The sequence below is a fragment of the Triturus cristatus genome, chromosome 3_1 (assembly GCF_964204655.1).
Source record: "Triturus cristatus chromosome 3_1, aTriCri1.1, whole genome shotgun sequence".
Classification (NCBI taxonomy): domain Eukaryota; kingdom Metazoa; phylum Chordata; class Amphibia; order Caudata; family Salamandridae; genus Triturus; species Triturus cristatus.
In genome coordinates this window covers 940,423,674-940,438,061 of record NC_140583.1, presented here as the reverse complement: position 1 = coordinate 940,438,061, position 14,388 = coordinate 940,423,674, and the positions used below count along the sequence as shown (strand labels likewise).

Here is a 14,388-nt window from a genome sequence, read left to right as displayed (position 1 = left end):
GTGATGTTTGGCTGTATAATCCTGGTGACTGGCTACCCTCAATGCAGATGTCTTATGTGCATAAGTTACAATCTGTTGCTGACCGCTGCATATTATGGTTTTAGTATTATTGTGGGCCATAACTCATATATGGAAGTATATAATTCCACAGCAAACCATAGGTCAGCCATTTAGTTTTGTACTTACCTGCATAATGAATGCAGATTGCTGGTTGAGTTGTTTACAATTTGTGGGTTGCAAGCTGAGGATTGTGCATCAGGATGTGACTGTTTCCTAGGCTTTGTTGCTGGGTTGATGGTGGTGCAAATATCTAGGAAATAGTCACATTTTCACTTGCCTTTGGAAGTGTATATGGTCCTGCGTACTTTTAGTACTGGCTGGTAGTGAGTTCCAGAGCTTGGCAGTTTGTACTGAGAAGGCAATGCCTCCTATGGATAAGGTGGTAGGATGATAAATGGCGCTAGCCTGGAGGGCTGTGTTTTATTTGGTTTGTGTTGCTTGAATTTAACTTGTAGGTAATCTGCTTCCATTCAGAGTATTTCTAAGGTTTTTCACTTATCTGGATTTAAGAGCATGTCCTTCCACATATGAAGACCTGTGGTGCTGGCACACAGAGTGGTGCAGGCCATTGCAGTGATGGGGGGCAGCAGTGGCATCAGTGGCTCCGTTGGCACACTGTCAAAAAAACTCTGGTACTTATTGATTTATTATTGCAATTTACACAAATATTCTCTGCTTCTCTAAGTAAAATCATTGCTGGGTATTGAACAGTCATTATCACTTTCAATTCTTGGTAATGTACTTACAAAATCAGTTCAAAATCTTCAGCACGTCTGTCAAAGCACTGTTCAAACAGAAACTCCACAGTGAACGTGACATATTTTACACCTTGGGTTGAACAGAAGTGAGGGATTTTGGGGACTAGGCATCCCTGAGCTGAGGAGGCAGAATTCTGGCACCAAGCATTCTTTCCTTGTAAACCACACTTGTGGAATTCTGTGCCCCTGCTTATTCCATTGTTGTGTATGGCCCTCACTGGGTGAAACAAGCGTGAATACTGAGTTCCAAATCGGGTTATTCACCGCTATGGCATAGCAACAGTGGGAAACAAAGGCCTTTCCTAGTATTGCTACATCTTAAAGCATTGCAGGCTGTTTTTAGAGGGTTCTCAGAGAGCTTGTCAGTTCAGAGCTGGTGCTCTCCTCTGATGGGGAGCAGAGAGCACAACTTCAGGAGGGGAGTCTGGGGAGGGTGGAGAGCAGGAGGATAGGTTTTGTTTTTAGCATGTAGGGCAGAGAAGGGAGAATGTGTCAAATAAGGCTCCCCTCATTACTCATGTGCCCCAGTTCAACAGCTGAAACAAGGCGCAGATTATTTTGCGTATCATACAGAATACCAAACTATACATGGATAAAAAGTCAGCAACAGGGATTTTCCCCACCTTACGGTTCTGAGTGGCATGATAGACAGTTCCACGACTCTAAGAAACCCTCAGTGAAAAACGTCCCTGTGATTCACTGTTGCCCATCTATAATTCTATGTTTCACCTCACATTCTTTCTTTGGCTCACTTCTTCCTCGCCCACAAGCATTTAGTCTCTTCACTGTCTTCACCAACTGAGAAATTGTATTTTACGTTAAAACTTAATTTGCATTTTATTCTTTCTACGGATCACATTTTGGGAGTTTGGTATGTCATTCTTTCATGTTTATACTTTTTATTTTTACAGTGCTTTAATTATCTTCAGTTCAGCATTCAGGATATAACATTGCTGCAGAAATGCATCAAATCAAAAATCAAAAAATGTATAGTAGAGGCTTGGAGACATTGATAGATAACATTGCCCCAATGTAACTCCCGGATAAAGGCTCCAAGGACAAAGGCAAGGTATTCAGTAAAGGATTCAGGTGTCCCCAACTCAACATTGAGGTCCCTTTAGCAGTGACATTGTGTTTTATTTGTAATGTGCAGCAAGTGCTATTAGGCGCAGAGAAATTGAACAAGCAGAAATTACCATAGGCATACAGTAAACAAGCGTTGAGGTAACACAAGGGACAGTAATCACAGAATGGGAGCACAACAGAGGGTGCAAAATAAAGGAGATGACAGAGGCATATAAAGGACACGAGCACGGAGGGGGTATGAAAACCTTTTATTTAGACTTTGTGAACCACTACTAATAGAGCAAAACCGAAGTTTATGGAAGGTTCCACTCTGAAACAGGTCAAATAATTTTAATGTTTTTAAGGGGGGGGGGGTCATTTTCCTAATGATGTACAACAGAGTGCAGTCGCATTGCTTTACAACTGCACGTAGCTTTGCGTGCGAGCTTAGGAAACCCTGTTGTATGATAAACAAGTGTGTGCTTTGTGGTCAGGTATGTTTAGCCCAAAGAGCGAGAAATGCGTCAACGTTTCAGATCTCACAATTCTCTCCACACTATTGAATACTATAAGGCTTTTGCCTGGCTCCTCCAACAGGTTTACCCATATGTTACATCCTTATCATACACGTGAGTCTATTTCGTTTCGTTTGCACAAACCAAGACTACAACTCCCAGCATGCAGTTGCTTGCTAAATGCAGATCCAGAAACGGAGGCTTGACATTATTTTAAATGGACCCTTCTGGTTTTCCATGTTATAAGAGTTTCACGTGTTGTTTATTAAACTTCCATGATGATTACTGTTATTTGTCTGTTGCAATTTTGAAGGCATTCCTGAATTAAAGGACAAGTGAAGTGATGCTGTTTGGAGTAATTTGTACAAATTGAAGTGACTTCTCTGGCTGTGCATTCAGAATGATGCATTACTGGCAAAGATCTGACGGACGAACGTTGCCTTTGGTTGACTGGGTAAACTATCGTCAGCTCGTTTTTAGGCTGTCTTTGAAGGCGGCCTAGCCTGTTAAAGAAACATAGTGTAATGAAGATAGATACAATTTGCGGAATTTGTCTGTGAAGCAGGTTTGGACGGCCCTGCCGCGGCTAAGTGCAGTGGCATAGCAGACAAGTAACCCCCTCAAATGTGTAATACTTTCGCCAGCCCTGATTCTCAACCATGAGAATTGTGTTTTCAGAGACCCGAGGTTTGGCTTTTAAAATTGCAATCAGGGTCTCAAAAATCTCAACATGCAAAGTGCTAAAGAGGGAAGACCAGCTGAGGGATCTCATGCAATTCTTGGGTCAACTCGGCAGCTGTGCAATGCAGGAGTGAACCTATTTATGCATTTTAAAAAGCTTGCATCATGCTACCTATGCCGTAAAACCATAACAAATAAGTCTGAGGAAATTCACCTTTTGTAATTGACAGATAGGCCTCATTAAAATGCAGTCAGCGCAAGTACCAAAAACATATTTGCTGAAGAATTTCAGCTCTAGCAATTGTATTGATCTTTTATTTAAAGTGTTTTACCAAGAATAAAACGGATTTGTCTGGATTAACCTCAAAAGTAAGTGTATTGCATCACTCTGTGTGCACAGAGCGACTTCACAAAACTAGTAATGAACGTGGATGAAGGTAACAGGATGATTTCTTATTGTCTTATAGCGAGCATAGGATTGTACTTTGGAAGAACATCGAGGTAGGACTATTGGGACACACTGATATCGCAATATTGAGGAACAACATATTTAAAGGTAAAAGCATGTAGAGAACATATAGATTTACTATTCTTTACTCCATATCTGTGTCCCTTAAAGATATATCACCAGGGCACATATATGTGGAGTTAGGTATAGAAAATCAATACTTACACACTTTTCGATATTATTTCCTCTGCTATTGTGTCCAGAATATTTCCTGTCATTGAGATTCCTACCTCAATATTCCAGAAACATACCGGAGGATAGTATGAATGACGCAGGAGAATTTTTTTCAATAGAGCGTAAATGCTGTTATGACACCTTCCATGCCAAACATGGGCATGGCCCGAAAATGAAATTAGCCCCCACTTAAACCAACCTCTAATCACGTGAACCATGCAAAGTGAGCAAACCTGGCCCTCTGTAAAGGGATTCCTTTTATCATTTCATCCTCATTCCATCCATCTACTCATTCATCCATTCACCTTTCCATCTAACAATGCATTCATCCGTCCATTCGTTCACCTTTCCATCCACCCACTTGTCCTCATCCAATAACACTTTTCTACATCCATCCACTCATTAATTCATGAATACATAAATCCTGTCACTCATTCTTCCAACAATAGTTCAATGTATCCATCCAACCTTTCACACTTTCATTCTCATTTCTGTTCATTCTTCTTGCCACTTTTTCACTTGTTCATCCTTTCACTCTTCCCTTCCAACTTTTTACCCTTTAATCTATCAACCCTTTCACTCTTCCATCGATTCATTCTTTCACTCTGCACTACACCGCCTGACATTTTTCCTTCTTTCTTTTCACATTACCTTCCTGTCACCGTTCCCTTCTCCTACCTGTCGATTTTTCTCCTTTCTGTCTAACTATCATTTTTTCGTCTTAATTTTTCTTTCTTGTTCTTTCTCGTCAATATGCATCATTTCACTTACTTTGTTTCTGTCACTGTGCATGTTAGCCCAAGGCCTGCACCCCTCAGGCACGGCTTCCCATTAAAGCGTTATTTAAGAGCATTTTATCCACAGAACTTGAAACAGAAGAGGTCCATAAACAGTTAATTAGAGTTTAAATGGGGTCAAGTTCCCCAAATAATCAGGCCAGTGGCAGCCCCTCGCTTAAGCTGCTAGAGTGGAGGGCTTCCAACCCCACTGATGCCAAATCTGTTCTCAGTGGGAAAAAAACAAGAAAACAGCACAGTACTCTCCAAAATTCAAAACGAATGTAGTTTTTTCGCCTCTCTTATTTGCCAATTGAATCGCTAATATCTGAGTGGGGGAACTGGATGTTGCTGCACTTATGCATCCTTTTCGGAAAAGTTGTACGTATGCAGAGTGCCATCATACATTCAAATGTGCCCTGAAATGTTGTGGCTCTAGCGTTGGTAGAGCGAGTATCCTACAATTGTTCAATCCCTTTCTCCTGGAGGCAGAAGTGATATAAAAAAAAATGCAACTCATTAGACCATAGATCTAGGTTTCATCCAGTAAATGCTTTGCACCCGGTGCACAAACATCTTTCCCCACACCTGCTGTAGGACAAATGGAAGAACATGCCTAGGCCTGAATTCTGAATTAAAATTTGGTCAAAAATAAATGGATACACAGAAATTGTCTTGGTCCTAAAAATATTGCACCAAGAAATATTGTGCACCCCTTGAAGAAGCCCTGCGCTCTAGAAATCCCTGCTTTCATTTATTCAATTGAAAGTTCTGAAGGCGATGTTGGAATCGGATTTCAGTGCATCCTTCATTTATAGAGGGATGCACTAAAAAATATGTGCATGGCCCATCCCTCCTTATGTCTTTGGCAGTTGTAAGTGATGCAGGTCTACCTCAGACCTGCAGGGGAAGTGCACAATGCATGCTAGGGACAGCAATATCACTGTCTGTAATCTAGAGATTTACATTCCCATCTTTACATTATTGACTGAAGTGTACATTTAAGTACAGACCTATGTGGGCCCTTGAAAGTCTCTCCTTATCTGAAAGCTCCCTAGAGTGACATGGATAGGGAGCAGAAGCATGCTGGCATCAGCAGGCCTTGTCACCAAGACCACACAGCTCATGGGAGCCAGAGCATAACGGAGCGGCTCAGCGTTCCCGCTACTTTGCCATACATGCAGAACAGGCCCCTCACTATGCACGCCGCTACTGCGCTTGCATCCTGGCTCTACTGCTGCTCAAAGTTTCTGGTCATGAATGAGGATATGCGGGCTCTGAAAATTGGAGCCGCTCGTTTGCAATATATAAAATTCACCGTGTAAATGCTTGGCCTCATGACTGCTTAGTTTGGAAAAGAAGGAGTGCCGGGGCCCAGAGGCTCAGTAGCCCCAGGCCCGGGCTATTAAATGTCAGCACGTCCACAACCAAGAATGCGTCTTGTTTCTTCCCCAGGCCTCTTTGACTGTTTCTTGAAAGTACTCCAGGACTCTTTAATTCACTGCCAGCCACTCTCTACCCCTTTATCTCACTCTTGTGGATTCCTGCTTTCTTCGCGTTTTTTCTTTCTTTCTCTTTCCCCTTTGTGTATTTTTTTTTATCTCTTGAACTAGGAACTGTTTAAAAAGGAAAAATAAGTGTTGGTTTCCAAAAATGAGTGCAGTGGGCCCTAACTACAACCAGCAGATCAAATTAAGCACTGGACCTCAGCTTATTAAGGTCAAGTGGGGACATGTTTCATAAATGCATTTTATGCAAGTTGGACTCCATCCCAAACATTCACGTACAACTTATTTTGTTTAAATAGCACACAAAATTCATTCCAGGCATGTCATCTATTTTACATATCCTCATATTACTGTTTCTCCACAAAATGCCTTTTTGAAGGAAATAATAGTGATTACCACACCAGTAACTATATAGTTGCCTACATTGATTCCTACTTTGCATTTCAAACATATATTTGTTCCTTTAAGTCAAATCTTTCTCTTTTTTTTTCTCCCGAGTATATTGATTCTTCAAATAAAGAAACAACTTTATTCTCGTTGCTTCTTCAGCACAGAAAACACTGCTTTGTTTGGAAGCATTTTTGAATTTGTTAAGTCACACACATTTCAATTTAATTTTCAATGTAATTCTATACCCTGTTTTTTTTTATTTATTTAGTTTTACAATTTTAAATGTGCGGTAGCTTGTGTGAATTACATTGTTTTCTATTTTGTTTTATACACTGGTGTAAAGAGCTCCCCTTCTGCTCTCCAACCGAATCCCTTTCCATCCTTAAATATATGTATCGCTTCTTGCATCTGTTGCCCCTTCTTGAATTTATTGCTTTCTACATAAAAAATTACTATATATCATTTATGTTATTTCATTTGCTTGTCCATTTTCTAGTAAGTTGCAACTTGTTTCGTTCCATAATATAAATTGCATTGTTTTATTTGTGGATATGATTATTAGGTTAGTGGTACATGTATTTAAAATTATGTGTCTTGGTAAGACCTATTGCCTCGGAGAATAGTCAAAGTCTATGTGGTTAAAGTTTTATAATGTATATTGTGTGATGATAATGAAATAGTTTTTTGATGTTAAACTGTAAGATCTTTAATGTCTGCTAAATGTGCCTATTCCTGTGACCACTGCCGCACCATCAACTTTGTTTAGCCCATGGGTGTCTTATTAAGGACTTGCCATGATAATATTGTATATCTGCTTGTAGCACAACACAGATAAATAGAAATTGAAGAAATACTAAGACTACACGTGGCAGTTAGTTTACCTCGTTAATTTAGTCTCCAAGTCTGTCTTTTCTCCTAGAACTTGATAACAGTTCAATTATGAATTCAAAGTTACATTTGAATGAATATTAAAGAAAAACATGAAATACCAGACCCACCTAATTTTCCCAAATAACACAAGAAAGAGCTTTGTTTCACACCTTGGTATCTGACTCTAAATTAATTCGACATAGGAGGCACCAGGCCTCTAACTGCACTTTCAGCTGTGAAGAGCAGCCGCGGTCGGTAGTAGGAGTAACTGCAGGGGTTGCGTGCACTGCAGTACACTGCAGTGCACGCAACGAAATTTGTTTTATTAATTTATATGTTAACTTACCTGTAAACCTCCGTAATCCGTAGTTTACTACCCCCCCCCACCCTGCCCCTCCCCCTCCCCACGTCACCGCCCTGCAGTTACTCCTACTATAGACCGCGGCTGGTGAAGAGTTACACGTTGATCTAATATTTATAGCATCTTTGTTAAAATACTGTTAGCAGATGTTTGATCACTCTGTGAGCTGTATCTCTATAATGCGCAAAACCTAGAGACTAAAGAACTTTTGAAGCTTCTGGGTCAGCTTGGATTGCAGTCACAGAAAACAAATTTGCTCATTGCCCAAGCCGAATACCTCAATTGTGTCTGAATATCAGCCATAACTAACACTTGGTACTGCCCAAATGCGAACAAACCCTTAGAGGCAGCCATGAGGCAGCTACACTCATTTTAAAAAGTCCCCTACTTAATTTACTGTTGCAGAGAAAATTGAGCTGCAAAATGGTTTGTTGTGCACTATTTCATTAAAATAATTTTAGGGGGCAGAGCATAGGTTTCTCTCGAATCCTCCACGACAACGTGATGAAACTGACTCTTTTTTGTGTCATTAAAGTATTTTACAGGCCTGCTTGCAGCTTAGGTCTAGCCTTTTTGCCATCAGGGAAATTGCATCATTGGATGGAACAAATGCTATATTAATTTCCAGAAAAGTAATTGTTAGTTACTTAATAAGGGGGCATGATTCATACTTTAATAAGGAGACTTAAATCAGATTTTAATTTAATTCCCTTTGTTTTGCTTATTACAGCAAACAGTATGAACACAACTTCATGCCATCTATATGAAACACGTACTCGGGAAATACCTTATTAAATGTGGTGGAAGGAACAGTTTCAGACTGTGATCCACCACATGGTTAGAATGGGATCATCAAAGTCTTTTGCAAATAGCTTCTTGAGCTGGCTAAACATTGCATATTAACCATTATTCTTGGATGTACTCATATTTTAGGGGGTAAAAATGGAACAAATTTGGGTTCGGAGGTCCTAGGGCACACATCATGTACTGGCTCTCAAGAGCAACAAGTGAGTCTATAGGCACTGTTGTCTGAGGGCCCCATACTAAAGATATCCCAACTGGGAACTAACTACACCTTTTTAGCACTTGACTTGCAGGGTAGCAAGGCAGAGCCATCCAAGGTTTACTCAGGGGAGGTGCTGCTGGCTAGAAACTGCACTCAGCAACACAGCAAGCAATAATGGCTACCCAGTCAGTGTCTTTCCTTTTAAAAAACAAACATACTTATTACACACTCTATTAAACACTATGCGCAAATCACAATATATAGGCCGAATGGTGGGTGGAAATGACTATGTTATGTTAAATGCATTTATTTAGCGCCAGAATACCCGAGGGCACCTTGGCGCTATCTACAGAGTGTAAGAAATGAGGAATTAAGCTGTATTATATAGCTAGGTCTTGAGGGATTTCCTGAAGTTCAGAGGCTTTGTAAGAGAGTGGAAGATTTGAATTTAGGGCCCTCTGGTGACCCCCTCTTATGAGCATCACAACCAACAGCGGATATACACAAAATAAAAGTCCTACACACCAGATGTACTCTAACAGCCCAGCACTGAAGGCTCCTTTAGCAGAATGAACATCAGCAAGCCTTACCCCTTCAAACACATTGTTAACTTGCTTTGGTGGTAAGAACTCAAATCCATTTTAGAAGAAGCTAACAATGAGAGGGACTCTCTTGCTCGCAGAAGAGGTACAACAATAAGGAGGTCAAAAGTTAAAAAAGGACCTATGTAGGCATTAAGCTAGTCAGAACCCACTCTCTCACATTAAAGATTAAAAACATTTTGGGACAAGAACTAGGGTAGTGAGAGGATCCTCCAATTAGCATTAAATAGTGGGTCACACTTTATCAAATTGTTTATAGTCAAGGTGCATCTAGTTAGGGAACACATTTTACAAAGAGATTTTCGAAATGTGATTTTTTTTAATTGTTCTGTATATTTTGTAATATATTTATCACAGCATTGTACTTAAAATGATTTAGACACACGTCATTGAGAATACAATATTTAGAAGGAAATGCTATATGGTAAAAATATATTATCTGAATATATTTAACATGCATGACTGAGTTTGATATCTTGATTCTCCAATAAGGTAGACTGACAACATAAATGCTTAAGGATCCATACTCAGAATCTCTGACTGGGAGTAACAAGACGGTTGAAAAGATAACCTACGTACATTAGTAGGCAAATTGGGTGATGTGGAAAATGAAATGTAAGGAGGAATAGCTAAAAAAACGCAATTGCATTCTTTAAAAACGTTAAGTAAAAATACTGAAATAATAAATCGAAGAGATGAATAACAAAAATAAGTAGATTCATTTATTGAATGAGCTAAGTTGATGGTTACATTACCATCACTTGCAAAAAAAAGATATCTAGATTAGCATCAAGAAATTGTCCAGTACAAATATAATATTGATCAATGCACGGCAGAATTAGGGTGTACAAAAACTGTTAACCAAAGTTGATAGATAACCGAGAGAGAGTGAACATCAAAGAAGCAGAATGAAAAAATGCCACAAATTTTGGATTAGGATTTAAAGTGCATAAGGAGCACAGGATGCCTAGCAACACACAAAAGCTGAAACGATGTCTAATTACTAAAAGTGCAGATATGAGTAATTGCAACAAATTGATAAGTGAAGAAAAGAGAGTAGTTGAGATTCCGTCAAGACAATAAATCAATGGAACCAAAAATGTACTTGAGAGTGTGGTGAGTTGGAGAACGAGGCTGTAAAGGTGTCCGAAAAAAAGCATTTCAGTTCCTTGAAATATGTGTTGGGGAAGTCAACATGAAATCATTCCTTCAGAGAAAAGGGGGAAGACACGCACACAACTAATCAGTAGAAGACCACATTAAAATCCGGTTTATTATTATAGAAAAGTAAAATTATTTTGAACAATAACCATGGATTAATGGCCACAAATAACTATGTCTAACCTCGAGATAATACCATCAAATGGAAGGACTCAGACTTCAAACAAAACCCTGCTACCTCTACTTTTTATTGTAAATATGCCACACATGTTTAACACAGTGGATAAAAATGACTTGAGAATTATTTTTAGTTGCAGTTGATGAAGTAGCAGCATTTTTCATCTGAAAGGGTCTTCTCCAGAATAATCTCTTCAGAGACCCTCAAACATTTCAGAACTGCAGATTATATTCCGTTTTGTTATTTCCAATACTACTTTTTCAATATTGGAAATTGAGAATCAATGACCTTAATCGTAAAATGTTGAAAGCCAAAAGACATACAAGTGCTAATAATGGTGAAGATGTTAATCACGAGGATGTAATAAAGGGCCATCACATATCACTGTTACTCTTAGTCTAACAAATTGCATCACACTGGGGTTTCCACTGTGTCAATGCTCTTCTGTTTATACTTGATAGCACAGCATATGAAATACTTTCCCTTGAACATCTGGGAGTATTTTTGTTTTTTGGTTTTTTTATGTTCTGGAATTCAACTATCTGAAAAATACTCCTTGGCTTCAGCACCTAAACACATATTTTTTAAAATGTATTTATATGAGCGCTCTCTTGGTGTAGCATATTCCATCCAACTAATCCAAGTGTAACATGACCCAAAGTTAAGCTTCAATATATACGTGAGGGAGAGATGCTATATTTGGTGAATAAAATAAGGTTATACGTCTGCCCGAGCACTTATCCTGAAGGACTAATGGTACATGATCATTCATCAATTCAAATGTAAGTGGATTGGCATCAGAGGTTCTAAAAAATGGCTGCTGAACCTACAACTCGCTCTCTTAATTCTGGAGCGCTCCCTCACAACCTTTGCAATGGGAAGGGTATCAGGCTGAGCAGCCAGATGCGCTCTGTTCTGCTTTTCTGGATTCTATTCCTAGTTCTATTTGAAAGATTCCAAAAATTTCAGTTTGAACGTATCATGTTCTTTTATTTGGTACCAAATAGTTTAGTTTGGATCAATGATGGCCAATAAAATTAATAAATTAATAAAAAGTTTAACAACGTATAATTTAAATATTGGATGTTCGTTATATATATATATATAGATCGATAGATAGATATAGATATATATATATTTAGGTGACATTTGTTTGAGAAAGTTTTCATGCCTATGAGTCTACCTGTTAGGTAAAATAACATCCACAAATGTCAACATTTTGTCTTGTTTGGTAAAATCTGTTTTCAAAATGTAGTATCCTCCTTTACGAAACAAAGTCCACAGTTATTCTCAGTAGCAACTTTGGGGATGGTGGAGTGAGGAGGCAGGGGGTGAATAAAAAATAAAAATTAAACTGACCTCCTCGCAGCGTCCTACTTGCTGCGTCGCCGTGTCTCTCCTCCTCGCCCCTCTGACCGAAACACGCAACAGGAAGCACCCAGGCTCCCCTGAGCCAATGACAACACTGCAATGCAACGTTGTGATAGGTCTGAGCGCTGTGGTTTGGTGCTCATATGGGGAATGGGAGCCTGGGCATGTTCTCCACCCAGGCTGTAATGCAGCATGGGTGGAGAACATGCTAAATGTGCATGAAGGTTTGGCTGACTCGGGACGGATGGCCAAACATTCATGTGCCCTTAGGGAGGGAAAACCACTCCTCCCCTCCTCTGCTCTGTCAGCAGAGCAGCCCGCCCTTCATCGCAAAGCTGCAGTGCCCGCAACAGGAAAAAATAAAATGAAAATAACATCGAGTTATTATCATTTTATTTTTCCTTACACTGCTGAAAAGCAGTAGGTCGACACTCCACCGCCTTAGTGGAAGAGCCGTCACTGGTTATTCTAAAGAGAGAAAATTAGTAGTAAGCTTGCATTTATGAACCTTATGTCCAAGGCATTATTAGAGGAATTGAAAATTCATGAATAGGGAATTGATAGTTTTTCATGTATTTCACGTGGATGCACCAATATGGTGCAGATTTTCTCTAGGAGCCCTTGTCTGTTTCTTATGCTAGAGAACATCAATCTTTGGTATGATGCTGTTGCCATTGACGAAGAAGCACAGCAGGAAACTACAGAAAGCATGTGCACATTACATACATGCTTACATACATGCCACCTCTTTTACTCCTGAGAAGCAAATTAAGCCGGGGATGAATATATTCAGTTTATGGGTCGATTATCACAACTTCGGATTCCTCTGAAGAGCATTTGCAGATGTGATTTTTGCACATTCCTCTCTAAAGTATCTTTTTCTCCAAGAGATACTTGATGAAAAATACCTCAAGATCAGCGTCATGTATGGATTATGAATTCACCTTGCTTTTTCAATCTGTACAGCCTAAATCAGTAATGTAAGTGCATTACCTTGAAGTGCTAAATGAAGACCATCGAAATGGCCTGCCTGCTTCACGTCGGTGCAAACACCCACTCGTAAAGTCTGTCAAATATTGGCTGCTCGTTGCCATGGAAATGTCCTTTTTTGTATTGATCCTTATTTCTAGGTACCAGAAGTGTAAAAACTGTTTACAGAAGCCCTTCCTCCGAGGCAAGCTGTGGCGCTTGTGTAGCACCGAGAAAGAGTATGCATTGGTTTGTGTGTCATTAGCTATATTTATTACCAACATTGCATCCTAAATTGTGAAAGCATCTACATTTATCAACTTCAAATGATTTCCACCCCTATAATATTGTTTATCTGACCCATGTATACACCACTATTGTGGCATTATGGCCCTCTAACTGCACGAAGTGGTTATAAAGTGACCTGCAAGGAGGGTTGCAATAGTGTGTAGTTGCAGTGTGATCTATGTGGGAAGAGTGGGCTGCTGTGCATTTGGCCCTGACACATGATCTGATCATTTTGCATTGTTTGTGTTGCTGAAGCTATACACCCATCAATTTAACCGGTGTATGAGAGGGATTGGGTCTGCTTTGGGTAGCTTTATTTTAGCTGAATCTTCTTGTGTGGAAGAACTATTTTTACCAGAAATTACTAATGGAAAGGAAACATTATATATTTTAGCAACTAGTCACAACTATTCAGTAGAGGTGGATTTTTATACGCACGCATAACAAATCCAAAAAAGGAAAATCCCTCATACCTGATTTACATAGTTCTGATGCAAATGTGCATGCAATCCTTATTTAGTTACCACGGAAAGCAAGGAAAGCACATTGCGTTGATTAAAACAAATGCCTAGGCGGTAGAAGAGAAATCATGCTCATTTTTACCTCTGATGACATCACAGTGCTAAACCTATGTCCTTCATTTAACACATCAAATCAAAAAATTATTTGCAGTTAGCAAGGTGTGGAAATGACAGAAAATAAGGCGAGCTCTGAGGTCCCACTTTCTTTCTATCCTTCCCACTGCTCTCATGGCCCCTTGAGACTAGGCCTAGAAGGGAATAAAGGGCAAGATCATGGAAGCAGTTGTTCATAATGGCATTGTGCAAAAATGATGTTCCCATCCCCTGTAGAATGGGATGAATGTGATGAAGGGCCATGGGCATAATGGGGCCACCGTGAAGGGTTGGGGTCCGTGGGGGGGTTGAGGGGCCTCCCTACGCCGCAGGGGCTCCTGGGTCCTGTGTCGAGGCTCCTGGTTGCTCTCTCTTGTTTACAAATTGACATCCATGGAGGAGGGCCAGAGCTGCAGACCAAGTGCTACACAGCATGTTATAGTGTGTACTCCCAGCCTACCAGACATGCTCTTACAGCTTTACTTTTCACTGGAGACCAACACTAAGCTGGCACAGGGAAACAAACATGCTCT

The 14,388-nt window shown here is 39.8% G+C and overlaps 1 protein-coding gene across 1 annotated transcript in view; it reads left to right on the top strand.

Moving 5' to 3' along the window:
* The window catches only part of KCNJ3 (potassium inwardly rectifying channel subfamily J member 3), a 492,024-nt gene that overhangs the window by 11,492 nt on the left and 466,144 nt on the right, over positions 1-14,388 (top strand). The window lies entirely within an intron of this gene.